The sequence below is a fragment of the Phyllobates terribilis genome, unplaced genomic scaffold (assembly GCF_046119375.1).
Source record: "Phyllobates terribilis strain yellow unplaced genomic scaffold, ASM4611937v1 Scaffold_8__6_contigs__length_399053987, whole genome shotgun sequence".
In the NCBI taxonomy this organism is placed as follows: domain Eukaryota; kingdom Metazoa; phylum Chordata; class Amphibia; order Anura; family Dendrobatidae; genus Phyllobates; species Phyllobates terribilis.
Window position 1 is genome coordinate 246,585,578 of NW_027362768.1, and position 15,880 is coordinate 246,601,457.

General features: G+C 43.8%; 1 protein-coding gene across 2 annotated transcripts in view; it reads left to right on the top strand.

Moving 5' to 3' along the window:
- Window positions 1-506: 506 nt before the first annotated feature.
- Window positions 507-15,880, top strand: part of MYH9 (myosin heavy chain 9) — a 170,376-nt gene continuing 155,002 nt past the window's right edge. Inside the window, exon 1 of one of the 2 annotated variants that reach the window (XM_073644107.1) lies at window positions 507-664. The gene's annotated coding sequence lies outside the window, so the exon portion shown is untranslated. Of the gene's footprint in view, window positions 669-15,880 lie in introns of both variants that reach the window. The other variant, XM_073644108.1, reaches the window with a different exon arrangement.

Consider the following 15,880-nt stretch of genomic DNA (forward strand, 5'->3'; position numbering starts at 1 on the left):
AGGAGCTGTGGTATGATCAGACCATGTTCCTGCACTGTCTGACACAGCCATTACACAGTACACAGCAGGGGCACATAAGTTTATCTCAGCACAGGGATATTTTATATAACATCCAACTGTAGAACAGTTTTATTCCAAGATCTGTTGATTTTGTTAGTGGGAAAACCCCTTTAACTGTTAAAACCCACATCTAGAAAAAAGTCCATGCAAAGTCAATGGCAACTGGATGAAATGTTGTACAAGCCGGTGATCAGGCGTGTGGGTAATGAGGGCAGACCTCGTGACTGTCATCTACAGAGCAATGGCAATCCTCTTCTTTCCACGGCTTCCCTTCGCTCCCCTGGGGCCGCAGCCGCACATCACTCAGCTCAATCATAAAGAACGCGTCTAACTAACGCATCGCCCAGACACGGGAGCGCACGAAGCAGACTGCCCCTCGGCAGCCATTGGCTAGCTAGGGAGACATGGCCACGCCCCGTCCCGCCTTTTCCGCGAGCCACACCCATGTGATGGGCGTGACTTACCGGCCACCTCCCTGGCTCTAACCTCCCTGCCGGTGGGTGTCAGTTGGTCCCCGGCTGCTCCAGAGGTGGCAGCTAGTTACGGAGCGTTCCGTGAAGTTCCTCGTTCACTGTTGTCCGTCTTCATCCCACGCCTGGCTCGGGTAGGTGAGCGGCTGCCGGCGGTGTTCTGTAGGAGTTCGGTGCCTGTCACACTCGTGCTGGGACGGCTGCTGATGTCACATGTGCGCTGTGTGGAAGTGGCCGCTCCTAGAAGGGCTTGTGTGCGCGACTGTGCTGTGGTACAAGGTGCTGGTCCCCATTTCCGGGTGCGGGGCTGCACACAGTCCCGGCTCGTCCGCCCTTGTCTCATCCCAGTAAGGTCACATCTGATACAGGCTCCGCGAGTGACGCACGGGCTCGGCTGCTTCCCTTTGTGTGGCTTCCTTCTGCCCTCAGGAGCGGGCGCTGCTGCTCGGCCGAGTGGCCGGCGGGTTGGGTTCCCAGCAGCTGTGCGGGCCGGCGGGTGGGGTTCCCAGGAGCTGTGCCCGGCTTCCCGTGGCTGCAGAGTCCCGTGTACTCGGGCTCCGGAGCAGAACTCGCCACACTGCTGTCTGATAACGCGCCCGACCACCTACCGGAGGCGGTTATGGCTTTCTGCCAGCGCTCCGCTGTCTGTGACTTCCTGAGTAAGTTTCTTACTGAGCCACACCCAATGTAGAAGTAAAGCCTCCGGTTACATGTGTCCGGCCTGCGCTTTTTCTTCAGCTCTGAAGGTGGTTTCTTTAGGACTTGATGCATCTTTGCATTCATACATGTGGGTTGTGAAGCCATAGAAAGCTGGGCAGCTGTGGTGATCGAGGGACACAACTCTTTAAACGGGTTTCTCCGCATTTTCTTGAATTGCCGCAGCCTCCGGTTAGGTGATCAATGTCTGTTTAGTGGGGGATTGGCACAATACTGTTGTATAGAGACCCAGAGCTGACCTGCCGCAGCCAATCCCTGCCACTAGTGTGCAGACTGTCCTGGCTCTGCACGTCTAGGCTTCCTGTGGGTGCTGCTGTCAGAACCCTGCGGATCTGGGACTGAAGCTAGTTAATCCATATTTACGTATTGTACAACTCTTAAAGGAAACCTGGCAGTTAGATCGTCCCTCCTCCTAAGCTGTGTATATGGCCATAGAAAGCTGAATAAAATAATACCTTGCTGTGTGTGATCTAATGTCTTATTCCAGAAAAATCCACCTTTTTCTTAATATGTAAACATGTTAAGATCTATGGCTGGGAATCAGATCTGCCTGAGAATCTGCCTCCAGGGCTTATTTTACGTGAAAAGAGGCGTTACCAGCGAGACATGAAGATCCTGAGAGCGGCCATTACACGTGACACTGGTAACGCCCCTTTCATTTACAATAAGCGCTATAGGCAGATTCTCAGGGAGATCAGTGTCCGGCCAATAGATCTTAAAAGCTCATATACATATAAGAGAAATGTGGATTTCTCCAGAATAAGACATCAGATCACATATAACTTGATATTATTATATTCAGCTTCCGATCATCTGCATGCCCATATAGACGGTTTAAGGGTTGATCCTACTGACAATTCCTTTTAATGAATGATTTTCTTCATTATAATACTTTCTCTACCTTGGAATTTGTCCACATTGCTTCCTGAAACTAGCAGAACTGTAAATTTAGCTCTAGGCTGCTCTACATTCTTTTTGTAACTCAAAACCAATGTAAGGTGAAAAGCCAGTTTCAGACAAGTGTATTATAGGCCCAGGCCTAACTTGCATCTCTTCTAGCTCACACGAAACTGGCCTAATGAGGTTGTCTGGGCTATGGGATAGGTCATCCGAAGCAGATTGGTGGCAATCCAATACCCAGTGGTCCCCACCAATCAGCGGCCGCATGTAAACACTTTGAATGTGGTGCATAAAGCTGCTGATTGGTAGGGCTATGGGTGATGTTAAGATCCCAGTTCATCAAGACTGGTTTTCTTCACTGGTTATGGGCCAGATTCATTCATTCATGAATTTGGTACATCTTTCAGCTGCTGTGCATTTCTGCACGCAAAGTACTTGAGCTCCTGACCAGCACGTCTGGCGTAATTACCCCTAGCATGATGATTTGTGTAATGTGCTAGGCCCACTTAAATAAATTGTTGCTGGCTGGGACTGGTTTAAAAAGGCCAAGTCACAAAGGTCTTGCGCCAGTTGCACAATAATCTTGCAACGTTTCAATCAGTTTTGCTCCAAATTTCTGGTGAAATCTGCTTGATGGAATTAAAGGGGTTGTCCAGTCCAAATTGATAAGTCTGTAGTTGCTCTGTGTGATTGTAGACTTATGAATTCCCCCAGCACAAGCATGCACTGTACTGCGGGGATTCTCCAGTTTCTGACCCGGGACCGATGGGTATGTATGAAGTATATGGAGCAGGGCCGCGCCCACTGCCCGGGAGTGTGTGTAACTCATGCATACCTTCTGGTCCCGGATCGGGATCCGTCAGATTCCCACAGTGCATGCGCTGGAGGGATTCATAAATCTGCCGTCACACAGACAATGCTGACTTATCGATTTTGGGTCTGTCAACCCCTTTAATGTGTGCACAGCTTCTCTGTTTATATCCATGGGTAGTGATCTACCAGTTAGATCGGGTTCAGATGGCCAAATGGGGGGGGGGGGGCAGTTGCGTGTACATATTACAGAGTCAAAGGGAACCTGTCACCCCCTGGGAGATATCGGCATACTGGTTATAGAAAAGTAAATCTATACATACCTGTATGGCCCATAGTAGAAATCTGCTTGCAGAGAAATGTGTTTTTATAAAATCTGTTTTCACATGCTTGGCGTCTGGGGGATGCCAATAAATACCCGCCTATCTGGTTAGGAAGCCCAGAAATTGCCGCCTATCAGTTTATTTAGCATAGTCCCCCCTCCCCTGCACGTCACAGGGCCCTGTGACGTGCACTCATCTCACTCGCCTCCCGCGCATGCGCAAAGCGCCGTTAACATCAGGAGCGCTTTTTTTTTTTTTTTCCCCCTCCCGGCCCCTTTGTCTCTGCAGTGTTCTAGTGCGCGGGCATCGGGGAATCACTGGAGCGCAAGTTACCGTGACTAACAGCCGTGACACTTGCAGGCGCGGCAACAATGAAAGAAACGCAGAGCACGCCAAGATACTCGGCAAGCACCCGAGCGTGATTGCTGAAAGAGTTAATGATACATACTTGATCAACACTAATTATAATCTTTTCAGTCTTTTGTTTTTTTTCATCTTGAGATGACAATACTTTATGTATTGATTAAATAGTGCCATACATTTTTGGTTTTCCTACTACTTTGTGGCTCTGTTATCCAGTAACCCAGCTGATAGGGAGTATAATTGCAGTCACATGGTGGAGCTGGTTTATTCGGTTTGGTCTTTTCTCTGGACTTTTTAAAGAGGTGTTCTCTTTTCAGCAGCCCATAGGCTTGCATGTGTTGAATATACCAAGTACAGCAATCTTCACTCTCAGCTTCTGCTCCTGGTGATTTAGCACAACACTGCCTGTGACCACTGCAGCCAATCGCTGTGCTCAGCACATGCTGTCTACATTGGCAGCCTTTTCACTCAGATTACAAGATGCAAATGCATAAATGGGTGATGGAAGTATTGAACTTGTGCCACTAATTACATTTAACAGCCTCAGATTTAACTACTAACTGCCATGGCTTCTCTTCAGAGCTGGACTGAGACAAAAAAGCAAACCTGGTGCACACCCCCCACCCTACAGAAAAATAACAGCAAGCAATTGATGGCAACCGTTAATATATTTGCTTTCATCACTCCCTTTAACTCCTTTCTGGCTTATGATGCATTGGTATGACATGTCTGATGCAGGCTAAGGAGCGGAGCTTGCATCATTCCCAGCAAATGATGGCAGTGTGACACAGCCAACGTCTGCCTCTAACAGCAGTGAGTGGAGCTGAGCATTGCCTGTTACTGTTAAAGGGAATACTTTACATGGCCAGTCTTTTTCCTCCATTGATGAGAAATCAGTGTTTTAATTGATGTGCAGATGAACTTTGCAGATCTGAAGCCTGTGTCACTCCAGCTCTGTTCTCTGCCTCCTGCTTGACTCACAACTCCTTTGCCTGAACCCTAACCGCAGAGCTGTGGGCACACAGCATGAAGCAGAGTTCTCTTGTCAGTGGCTGCCGCTCCTTGAACCCTAAAATAAGAGGACCAGTTAAGTGCTCATCCCATCTTCACTGCATCACAAGATGGGTCAATGTCTGTTGTGATATTGACCTGTCTTGTGATGTAACAGACCCTTTCCTCCTTTCCAAACCACTCGTTACACGTAGCGAGCACTGGCCCAGGACAGGAGAATGCAGGCACACTGAGCACTGCAGTCAGGGTTCGGGCAGAGCTTGTTCTGGCCAAGCAAGTGCTGTCAATCAGAATCGGGGAGTTGTTCAGTCTACATAGTGAGGGGTTGTTGTGATAAAGGTGTAGCGGCACTCACCATCTGGAGTAAATATTCAGTCTTTATTGGATTTCTTTAAAACATACAGGCAAGTCAGAGCTTGCAGAGTGCAGCCTGACAATGGCCGTTTCACATAGGTTTTCTGGATCCAGAAGCCCCCTTTAAGAGTGGCTGGTCAGGGTCTTCACTGCCCAGATACTTTGTGGTGCATATACCTTGTGACCTCCCTACAGACTTCCCTAATCTCTTTAGCTGTCATAAGTGCAGTTTTCATCATTTATTAACGTACAATAAAGATAAGCAAACTGCTCATACTGCTGAGCACTCATGAGCAGGCAGCTGCACTGAGCAGGAAGGATGTTGCCTTCCAAAGCAACTGTGGGGAAGTGGAGCAACAAATCAAATGAGCTAATCGCTGCAGGAGGAGTCGAATATGGCTTCTTTTTTTTTTTTTTTTAACTGTCTAGAGGTGTCAATGCTTTGTACAGACTTTTGTTGCTTTTCTTCTGCCACTTCCTCATCACTAAAAACTTTCACAGGTAACATACAAGATTTCAGTACTTAAAGGGAACCTGTCACCCCCTGGGACTTTTCAGCCCGCTAATATGGGGATACAGGTTATAGAAATGTGAATCTATACTTACCTGTATGGCCAATATTAGCGGTCTGGTTTCTGTGTAATCACATTTTTATTAAATGATTTCTGCTAAGCTTGGTGTCCCCCAGAGAACTCCTAGGGAACTTGTGCGTAGGTGCCTGCTCACAAGTTCCCTGCTCCACAAGTCTGTACGGACGGCAGGGAGAAGAGCGCCGTCCGTACAGGGGAAACTGCACAGGCACGGGATCCGGCCGGGAACTGCACGTCACAAGCCCTGTGACGTGCAGGAGAGGTGGGGTAAGTATGATAATAGGGCTAGTAGGTGGGGATTTCTTGGCGTCCGGGGGACGCCAAGCTTAGCAGAAATCATTTTAATAAAAATGCGATTACACAGAAACCAGACCGCTAATATGGGCCATACAGTATAGTAAGTATAGATTCACATTTCTATAACCTGTATGCCCATATTAGTGGTTTGAAAGTCCCAGGGGGTGACAGATTCCCTTTTAAATAGGTTGTCCACTACTTTTACATTGATGGCATATCTTTAGGATAAGTTATCCATGTCTGATTGGCTGGGGTCTGACACCCGACACTCTACCGATAAGCTGTTAAAGACATCTACTGCGGCCGCCGCCGCCCGGAAGTGGCGCTGGCCGTCTACTTGCAGTGGCTGCTGCAGGGTACTACACATCCACCTCTTATTGCTTTAAATAGGAGGATGGTCAGTACCCTGCTGCAGCTACTACAAGTAGCCGGCCAGCTCCACAAGTATGTACTTCCAGCCAAGCTGACATCTATAACAGCTAATTGGCCGGGGTCCGACACCCCAGACGTTCAGACATTGATCTATTTTAAGGATAAAAGTAGTGGACGGGAGATAAAAAGTAATCAGTTTGATTCTGCAAGTTGTTGCTTCGCTTAGGTGACACAGGAATGTAGAAAATGCAGCAGTCAGGGCCTAATCATAGATCAAAAAGTTTCCTCTTACAACCAATATAACCTTGAGTCATCTCATGTTTAGGGCATGGTGCCCTAAAGGGTTTTTCTGAAAGTAGTTAATTACTGCATTTGCAGTAGTATTCTTATGCTTTGTATACACAACCCACATGCTCAAATACTGCTAAAACATCAAAGCACTTTTATTGCAATAACTCAGTTACGTAGTGTTTTCTTGTAAGGCTATGTGCCCACTATGCGTTTTTTAAGCTGCAATACCGCCGCAGAATTGCTTAAAAAATGCTTGGTAGAATGTCTGCCATGTTCCCCAATGATAATCCGCATGTGCTGTACACATGCTGCGGAAATTTCCGCTGCGGGTTATCATTACGGAAAAATCCGCAGCACTACCATTTTATTTTGCGGAATCGCTGTGTTTTATCCGCCATTGACTTGCCTTGGACAGCATGACTACACGTTCACATGCGGATATCATGTGGTTCAATGCGCGCGGATGGTACCCGGATCTGGAGAAGAGGACTCTCCTCCAGACCCGGGTACCATAGTACCTGTAGTTAAAAAAGAATTAAAATAAAAAAAATAAATAAAAAAAACCTTATCACCTTTCCGGCACCCCCTGTCTCCTCTGAGCGGCGCAGCTGTCTCCTTGGCTTCCAGCGGTGGTCTGCAAGGACCTTCTGTGACTTAATTTAGTCATGTGATGGTCACACGACCGATGACGTCAGGTGATGGTCGCGTGACCATCACATGACTAAATGACATCATGGAAGATCCTTTTTTAGAGTACCGGGGGCCATCTGAAGGCGAGTATGTTTGTGTTTGTTTTTTTTTGTGTTTTTTACTATTGATGCTTCATTTGCAGCATCGTAACTTGGTCACTATATAAATCCATGCCGGTTGCATGGATTTATATAGTGTGACCAAGTTGTCAAGCACTTTTCCAAGTGATGCTAAAAGCGCTTGACAACCCCCATGCGAAATTGCATGTTAAAAATGCTTCACTTGCGTTTTTTCTGCCAGGTAGAAGCTTATGTAAAGTCCGCCTGCGTTTTTTCTGCCAGGTAGCTGCAGAAATGCTCAGGAGAAAATCCTGAGCATTTCTGCATCATGGGCACATAGCCTAAAGGCGTATATTGCATGTAGATGGACTAAGACTATATAAGGGCCTTATTGCTCATTTCCTGGTCTTATTATACGGGCCAACCATAACTTATGGGAATTGTCAATGTGCTATAAATTTTAAAGGGAACTTGGTAGCACCACCTTTTGTATTTCTTCAGTAGGATTCTAGTGATCTGCTGATTACAGCCCTACATTTCTGCAGAAATGACCTTTCTATACATCTCTCCCTGGTAATTGGCACCAAGCAGTCTGATGGGTAGGTACGGACTAGCCTCAATGCCTGCTAACACAGACCCTCTGAATTTCATTGATGGGCTGGGCAATGAAAGGTAATGTCTGTGGATATGTAAGGCTGTAATCAGCAGATCAATGAAATTCAGAGAGGCTCACAGCAAGGCCTAAATCCTGCCCACATGTGCCCGTCTGGCCACCCAGCACTGACTAGAGGGATGTATAAAGTTCATCTCTACAGGGCTGCAATGTTCTGAATTTTTTTTGGGAGAATATCTAAATTTACGGGGAAATTCACTTCGCTCAAAAACCTCCTTATATGAATAATGAAAAACTTCACGTAGAGAGAAAAATGTAACTTTGAAGCAAATCCTTCAGGAGAATCTCCTCAAACACTTCAAGAAACTCTTCAGGAAAAGACTCCACCAAAAAAGAAATTTCTGTGTAAAAACTTGTCGTATTTTAAATGCCTCATACTCTGAATGTGGGCTAATTTTAGCGACTGTCTGCATCCGCTTACATGGGGGGAGACCTGGTGATTGGTTCCCTTTAAGGGTTGTCTATTTTATTGTTAAGCATATAAAATGACAATGTAATTGTCTGTGCCCTTTAACCCCCTGTAATGACCTTCAAGATAACTTGTCACATGCAGGCTGTATAGCTGAGGGTTAAACACTGGCTGGCCAGCTTCTGCCTTTAGGAGCAGTCACCTGAGCGAATTCTGATGGTTTGTGTTTGATGGCATTTAAGTGGTTAAAGAAGCACTTGCATCAAAATTTTTATATTTTTAATATATTGTAATCATCATATTATATGGCACTGTGTACTTACAATTGCTCACTTTGCCAATCTACACAGCTAATGCTTCTCTAGTCCATTAGGTCTGACATCACGTGATTAGAAACTGACTAGCTGAATCTTTCTAAGCTCTATGTACAAACAAAAGATCAATTTTCCCTGTATGAGTCATAAGTCACTGCAAAAGTAAATGGCAGGAGCAGCAGCTGGGTCGGGAGTTGAAGAGGGGAATGATAAATGTAGGGACAAGAGACTTAAAAGCAGAGAAAAGAGAAGAATTAGCTGGGTAGAGAGGCAAAATGAGCAATTTTAAGTACAGTGAGCCATATAATATGATTGCAATATATTAAGAGGATAAAAACTTTAAAGGGTGTGCTTCTTTAATTGCTGAAAGTGACATTTAAATGGCTTGATTGCTGGTTTACCCTGCTCCCATGTGCCCATATCACCATGAAGTGATTGCACAGATTCAGTAACTTAACATGGCACTGGGGTCCAACTGAACAGCCCTATTGTAGTCCTCCTGTAAATGAGGACTACATTTCTACTGTGTACTGCAACACTTTAGGCCCTTAGAGGACTACAGAATTAAATTAAAATATATCTTTTGACACTTTAAAAACATAATTTTAACCCTTTTTTTTTTTTTTTTTTTTTTTTTTTTTTTTTTTATAACCGCGCTCGCTGAATGCTAAGTGACCTGCCATTATTATTCTCCAGGTCATTATGAGTTCGTAGACACCAAACATGTATAGGTTATTTTTTACTTAAGAGGTGAAAAAAATCCAAAGTTTACTTATAAAAATATATATCTAGATCTATCATTTTCCGAGACCAATAGCGTCTCCATTTTTTGGGATCTTGGGCCGGCTGATGGCTTATTTTTTTGCGTGTCGAGCTGACGTTGATATTATTTTGGGGCAGATGTGATGTTTTGATCCCCTGTTATTGCATTTTATTTCAATGTTGCAACAACCAAAAAATGTAATTCTGGCTTTTAGAATTTTTTTTTCTTGTTACGCAGTTTACCGATCGGATTAATTATTTTATATTGATCGGGCGATTCTGAATGTGGCGATACCGAATATGCGTATGTTTTTTGTTTTTGTTTTTTTGAATGGGGCGAAAGGGGGGTGATTTCAACTTTTTTTTATATTTTTTTTTTTTTCATATTTAAAAAAAAAAAAAAAAAAATTCTCCACTTTCTGCATGCTTCAGTAGTCTCCATGGGAGACTAGAAGCTGCAGTTATCTGATTGGGTCTGCTACACAGAAGTGATGAGCAGATCGCTTCTGTGTAGCAGAAATGCTCATGTGCTATGAGTGCCGACCACTAGGTGGCGCTCATAGCGAGACATGACAACCACAGGGGTCTGCTGCAGACCCCTGGCTGTCATGCCCACGCATCAGTGGGCTGCGATGTTAAATGCTGCTCTCAGAGATTGACAGCAGCATTTAACTGGTTAACAGTCGAGGGTGGATCGCGATTCCACCTGTGGCTGTTGCGGGCACATGTCAGCTGTAAGAATCAGCTGACATGTGCCCGGTTCAGTGCGGGCCTAGCGCCGGAGCCCCCGCTGAACCGGGTGTGATGGCCTGGGGCGTACGAATACGCCCCAGGCCAGTAAGGGGTTAAAATCTGAAACATTGTTGGTATGAAAATGTCTTTAAAAGTCCAGTCCAATAAAAGGACCCTGTCCACGGGCAGTGTGAAGCACAGCCTAGATGCATGATTGCAGCCAGCTATACGTTTTTCTTTGATATGTTTTGAATAGACTTAACTAGTCCATTACCTTTTTAAAGGGACTCTCAGCACAGAATGACAGTTCAAACAAAATTTCTCCCGCTTGGTGTTTCACAGTGGGGCCAATCATTTATATACACCTTCCTACCTGCTTGTTTTCCCTCTATCTCCACCCTCCTCTTTGACAGCTCTGGCTTCATAGAGCCAGGGAAGGGTGGAGTTTAATGGAAACCAAACAGGTGAGAAGGTGTATATAAATGATTGGCCCCACCATGGAGCAACGAGTGCCTGTGCTTGGTGTGAACAGTCATTCTATGCTGAGTCCCCCTTTAACAATTTATAAATCTTAACTGTAAAATAAACACTAAAAAAATAAACTGCCAGAATTGCAGTTTTTTCATTGCTGCACTCCCAACCCCCACCATGTCAAAAAAAAAAAAAAAAATTGTAGGTGCACTGCACATGGCTGACCAAGTTCATGCGTCTCAGAGGGTATGCTATTCAGTCCTTTCTTCAGGCTGTGTGCACACTCAGCCCGGAGTTAAATATGATAAAACATTAGAAAGGTTTAGTTTCTTGTAAAGTGAACCTGACTGCTGATCCTTGCTGCCAAATCTGAGGACAGCATGCATCAGGCACTGGCTGTATGATCTCAGCCAGGTATGTATGACTCTGCAACGCCGTGGTGTTTCACATAAAAGCATACTTTAAAAGCCGTCGGCTTCTCCCTGCCCGTTGCCCTGGACAGGTCTCTGCCTATGTGCTCCTGTAGGGAGAGACCTGTCACCCTCTAAGTGCAGGGATAATCTACCCCACCTGTCCAACTGGTCCACAGCTTGACTTTTGATTGGGAGGGGGTGCTTTTAAATCGCAATATCGGTCACATAGCTGTCTGAGATGACACAGCCAATGCCTGATACCAGCTCCCCAATCCATGGGCCGAATGCATCAGCTGTCAGGTTTCCTAGAAGCTTAGTATCTGTTATCGGGCTGACCTGGAGAATTATATTGGCATGTGACTTTTACAGTATATTGAATCCTGAATAAACAAAACTTGAACAATGATGGAATTACATGTTTCACACTAGCACTCAATTTGGAATTTCTTTTCGATCTTTCAGTACATATGGTAAAATCAATGCTGGCATTCAAAGCTACAACATGAGGGTTTTCTTTTTCTATTTTTATCCTGCAATTTTTACTAGCCTCTGGAGCTCCGCCTCATACTCTCCTGTATGGCTCCATATTATCAGAGGCAGGGTTACAGTCACAGGTACACCTACAACTTCTCACTAAATTAAAATATCATCAAAAAGTGAAACACATTGTATAGACATTACAAACAGTGACCTGTTAAAAGTGAATATTTCTGTTAATGTTGACAATTTATGTCTTACAGCCAATGAAAACACAAATCATCTCAGTAAATTAAAATAATTAACAAAAAACACATGCAGGCTTCCTAAGTGTTTAAAAAGGTCCCTTAGTCTGTTTCAGTAGGCTCCACAATCATGAGCAAGACTGCTGACTTGAAAGATGTCCAGAAGGCAGTCATTGACACACGCCACAAAAGGTCATTGCTAAAAAGCTGGCTGTTCAGAGTGCTGCATCCAAGCATATTAATTGAAAGTTGAGTGGAAGGAAAAGTGTACAAGCAACCGGGATGACTGCTTCCTTGAAAGGATTAAGAAAAGGTCAAAAACTTGGGTTAGATTCACAAGGAGTGGACTGCTGCTGGAGTCATTGCTTCAAGAGCCACCACACAGACATATCCAGGACATGGGCTACAAGTGTCGCATTCCTTGTGTCAAGCCACTCATGACCAATAGACAGCTCCATAAGTGTCTTACGTGGGCCAAGGAGAAAAACACCTGGACTGTTGCTCAATGGTCCAAGGTGTTTTCAGATGAAAGGAAATTTCTATTTCATTTGGAAATCAAGGTCCCAGAGTCTGGAGGAAGAGTGGAGAGGCACACAATCCAAGCTGCTTGAGGTCGTGTATGACGTTTCCACAATCAGTGATGGTTTGGGGAGCCATGTCATCTGCTGGTGTAGGTCCACTGTGTTTTATCAAGACCAAAGTCAGTGCAGCGGTCTACCAGGAAACTTTAGAGCACTTCATGCTTCCCTCTGCCGACAAGCTTTTTGGAGGTGGAAATTTCATTCTCCAGCAGGACTTTGCACCTGTCCACACTGCCAAAAGTACCAATACCTGGTTTATATACAACAGTATCACTGTGCTTGATTGGCCAGCAAACTCGCCTGACCTTAACCCCATAGAGAATGTATAGGGTATTGTCAAGAGGAAGATGAGACACCAGACCCAACAATGCAGACGAGCTGAAGGCTGCTATCAAAGCAACCTGGTCTTCCATAACACCTCAGCAGTGCCACAGGGTGATCACCTCCATCCCACGCTGCATTGATGCGGTAATTGATGCAATAGGAGCCCCGAACAAGTATTGAATGCATTTACTGAACATACATTTCGGATTTTAAAAACCTTTTTCTAGCTTTTATAAAGTATTCTAATTTACTGAGATAATGACTTTTGTGTTTTCATTGGCTGTAAGCCATAATCATCAACATTAACAGAAATAAAAACTTAAAATAGATCACTGTTTTGTAATTACTGAGTTTCACTTTTTGTATTGAACTGAAATAAATTAACTTTTTGATACTCTAATTTAGTGAGAAGCAATTGTGTAGATAACCAGCTGATTACACAGGAGCCACCAGTCACAATAGTCTGTCACATCTGACCCTTCTCCTTCCTTCACAATGACCTTTGCACACAAGCATTAGACATTTCAACACAACAGATAGGGTCAGGATATGATGTACGTGTTATTCATTGAGGTAATCAAAAGTTGGTCTACAAAAGCCCCTATAACCAATGTGAAAACTGCAAGATTTTTTATTTTTTTTTAAATTCAGATTGACCTGTGGAAAAAAATACGACATTTATATAACAAAAAGTTAACAAAGCTGATTTTAAACCATGGGTCATTTTCTGATGACACTTTCTTTAAAGTTAGTCTGTATATCATATTGGGGCATATGAATATCTTGTAAGGTTACCACCAATCAAACGAAAATCCTCACTCTCAAAAAAAACAAAACAGTATTTGCAAAGTGTAATGTGGCTTCTCTTCTGGTGGACCCTACAGTCTGCATTAGTCATTTCATGGTGTGTGGGTCTGAAGAGGCTATTTGGTAAAGTGACTGTTAACACTGCAGGAGCTCCTGGTATTCAAGGATACATCTGGTGACATTAGCTGATAGCTGTGGAATATGATGTCGCTATATAAGCAAAGCTTACTAGCTGGCGGTTAGATAAGTTATGAAAAACAAACTAACAATATTTGTAGGTTTTTTTTTTGTTTTTTTTTGCATAAAACAATTGCTGTAACTTTGACTTGTGTAATGTTGAAAATGCTGCTGCTGGTTGTGCTGTGTAGCTGCGTGTTTAGTGTGCGAGGCATGACCTGTTCTGGTTATGACCAAATAAGGCAATACCAGCCATGTTTAGCACAGAATCAAATGCCGGAAATGCTGTAACAATGTGCATGTGTGACTAATCTTGTTTGCCAAGTGATGAAATGTTTGCCAAAGACATTATTCAGCCTGACTTCCTTCCAACCTTTGTTTTATTGATGTACTATTTTTGTTTTTTCATCTTTGTAAAAAAAAAAACATACATACATACATACATACATACATACATACATACATACATACATACATACATACATACATACATACATACATACATACATACATACATACATACATACACTTGGGACCTGTAATACCCACTGTCTGAAGGCTAGATGTTGGCCAGCATGAAATGTCCTGGGTCCCCACAATACAGTAAATGTTTGTGTACTTTACAACTAGTAGTGACCTCTAAGTGGGCCAACTTTGGCTGTTCCTTACTGTGGTCATTGGGTGCCTTCATACTACTTACAATAAAACATACAGTGGTAAAAACAAAATTAATTGCAGCCAAAATATATTTGTTTAAAAATGCAGAGAAGAGGCTATAAAATACACTTGTAAAAAGTCACACATCCCAATAGTTGTCAAGGATACACAGCCGAGGAGGGAAGTGGGGTCACACACATCCCACCAGCTTGTCATTCAAATGTTGACAAATAGTTTGTGCTGACACTGATGCACCCTGAGCCTGCAGGACATCTTGAATTTCTTTGGAACTCTTATTAGTGTTGCTTATCCATTATCCTGACTATCCTGTGTTGCACCATTCATCAGTTTTTCTCTGCCGTCCATGTCCACTGAGATTATCTTCAGTGCTATGGGTTGTAATCTTCTTGATTATGTTGCACACTGTGGACAAAGGAACATCAAGATCTCTAGAGATGGACTTGAGAACTAAAATTGTTGAAAAATATCAACAATCTCAAGGTTACAAGTCCTCAAACAGTTCTCTTCTTTCTGTTCTCCATGCCGACACACAATGCAAAGATTAAGTCAACTTCTCCCTTTTTATCTGGTTTCAGATGTGCTTTTCATATTGCCCATACTTTTTACTTGTCACAGGTGAGTTTGAATGAGCAATCACATGCTTGAAACCAAAGTTGTTCACACACATCTTTAGAAAGGTGCCAACAATTTTGTCCGGCCCACTTCTGGGGTTGTGTGAAATTGTCCAACTTGCATTTTTTTTCTGTTCCAATACACAGGAAAATACACATGTACACCAAAATATGTAATTGCGATAATTTTCTGGAACGATTTCAAGGGTGCCAACACTTTCGGCTTTGACTGTATGTAATGCATATCCCATTGGGTCACTGCCAGCTCTACAATAACCAAAAAAGAACCACTTTAAGCTGCCACCACCAATCGTTTATACAGGCCGATTGGATACCCATTAACAGGTAGTGTATGGTTTTAGGGGCGGGGCTTACAGTGCAACAGGAACAGAGCTATTAATTTTTATATATGTAATCCAGATAAATAGGCAGTGTTTTTATTAAAAAAATATATACAAAGATGATACAATACGTTATATGCAATTGCATAGAATAAAAAGGATTAACAAAAGAAAATTACTGTACCTGATGTCACGGAAATGGCTGAGCTTGGTGTATGGAAGCACTCAGAATAGGAAAATGGAATACTCACAGCAAACGGTCTTCCCGAATGAACTAAGACAGAGAATTTAAAATTTAATTTTTATTTGCTCAATGCTGAGCCCACATACCTCCCCCTTGATGAGCTCATGTGGGAGCTGATTGTGGGATGTGCTAGGTCTTTTGGAGTTTTGAGATTGCTTGAACCGGAGGAGGTTCTGGATGGCCCTATTTAAGGTGGGGGGGGAGGTTATCCTGGAAGCGCTGCTCATGCTCCAGCGCGTAGTCTTGGTAAACCATGGCTGACCAGTACAGTCGGGAGCAGCAGCCGATTCCCCCCCCCCCCCCCACCTCAGCAA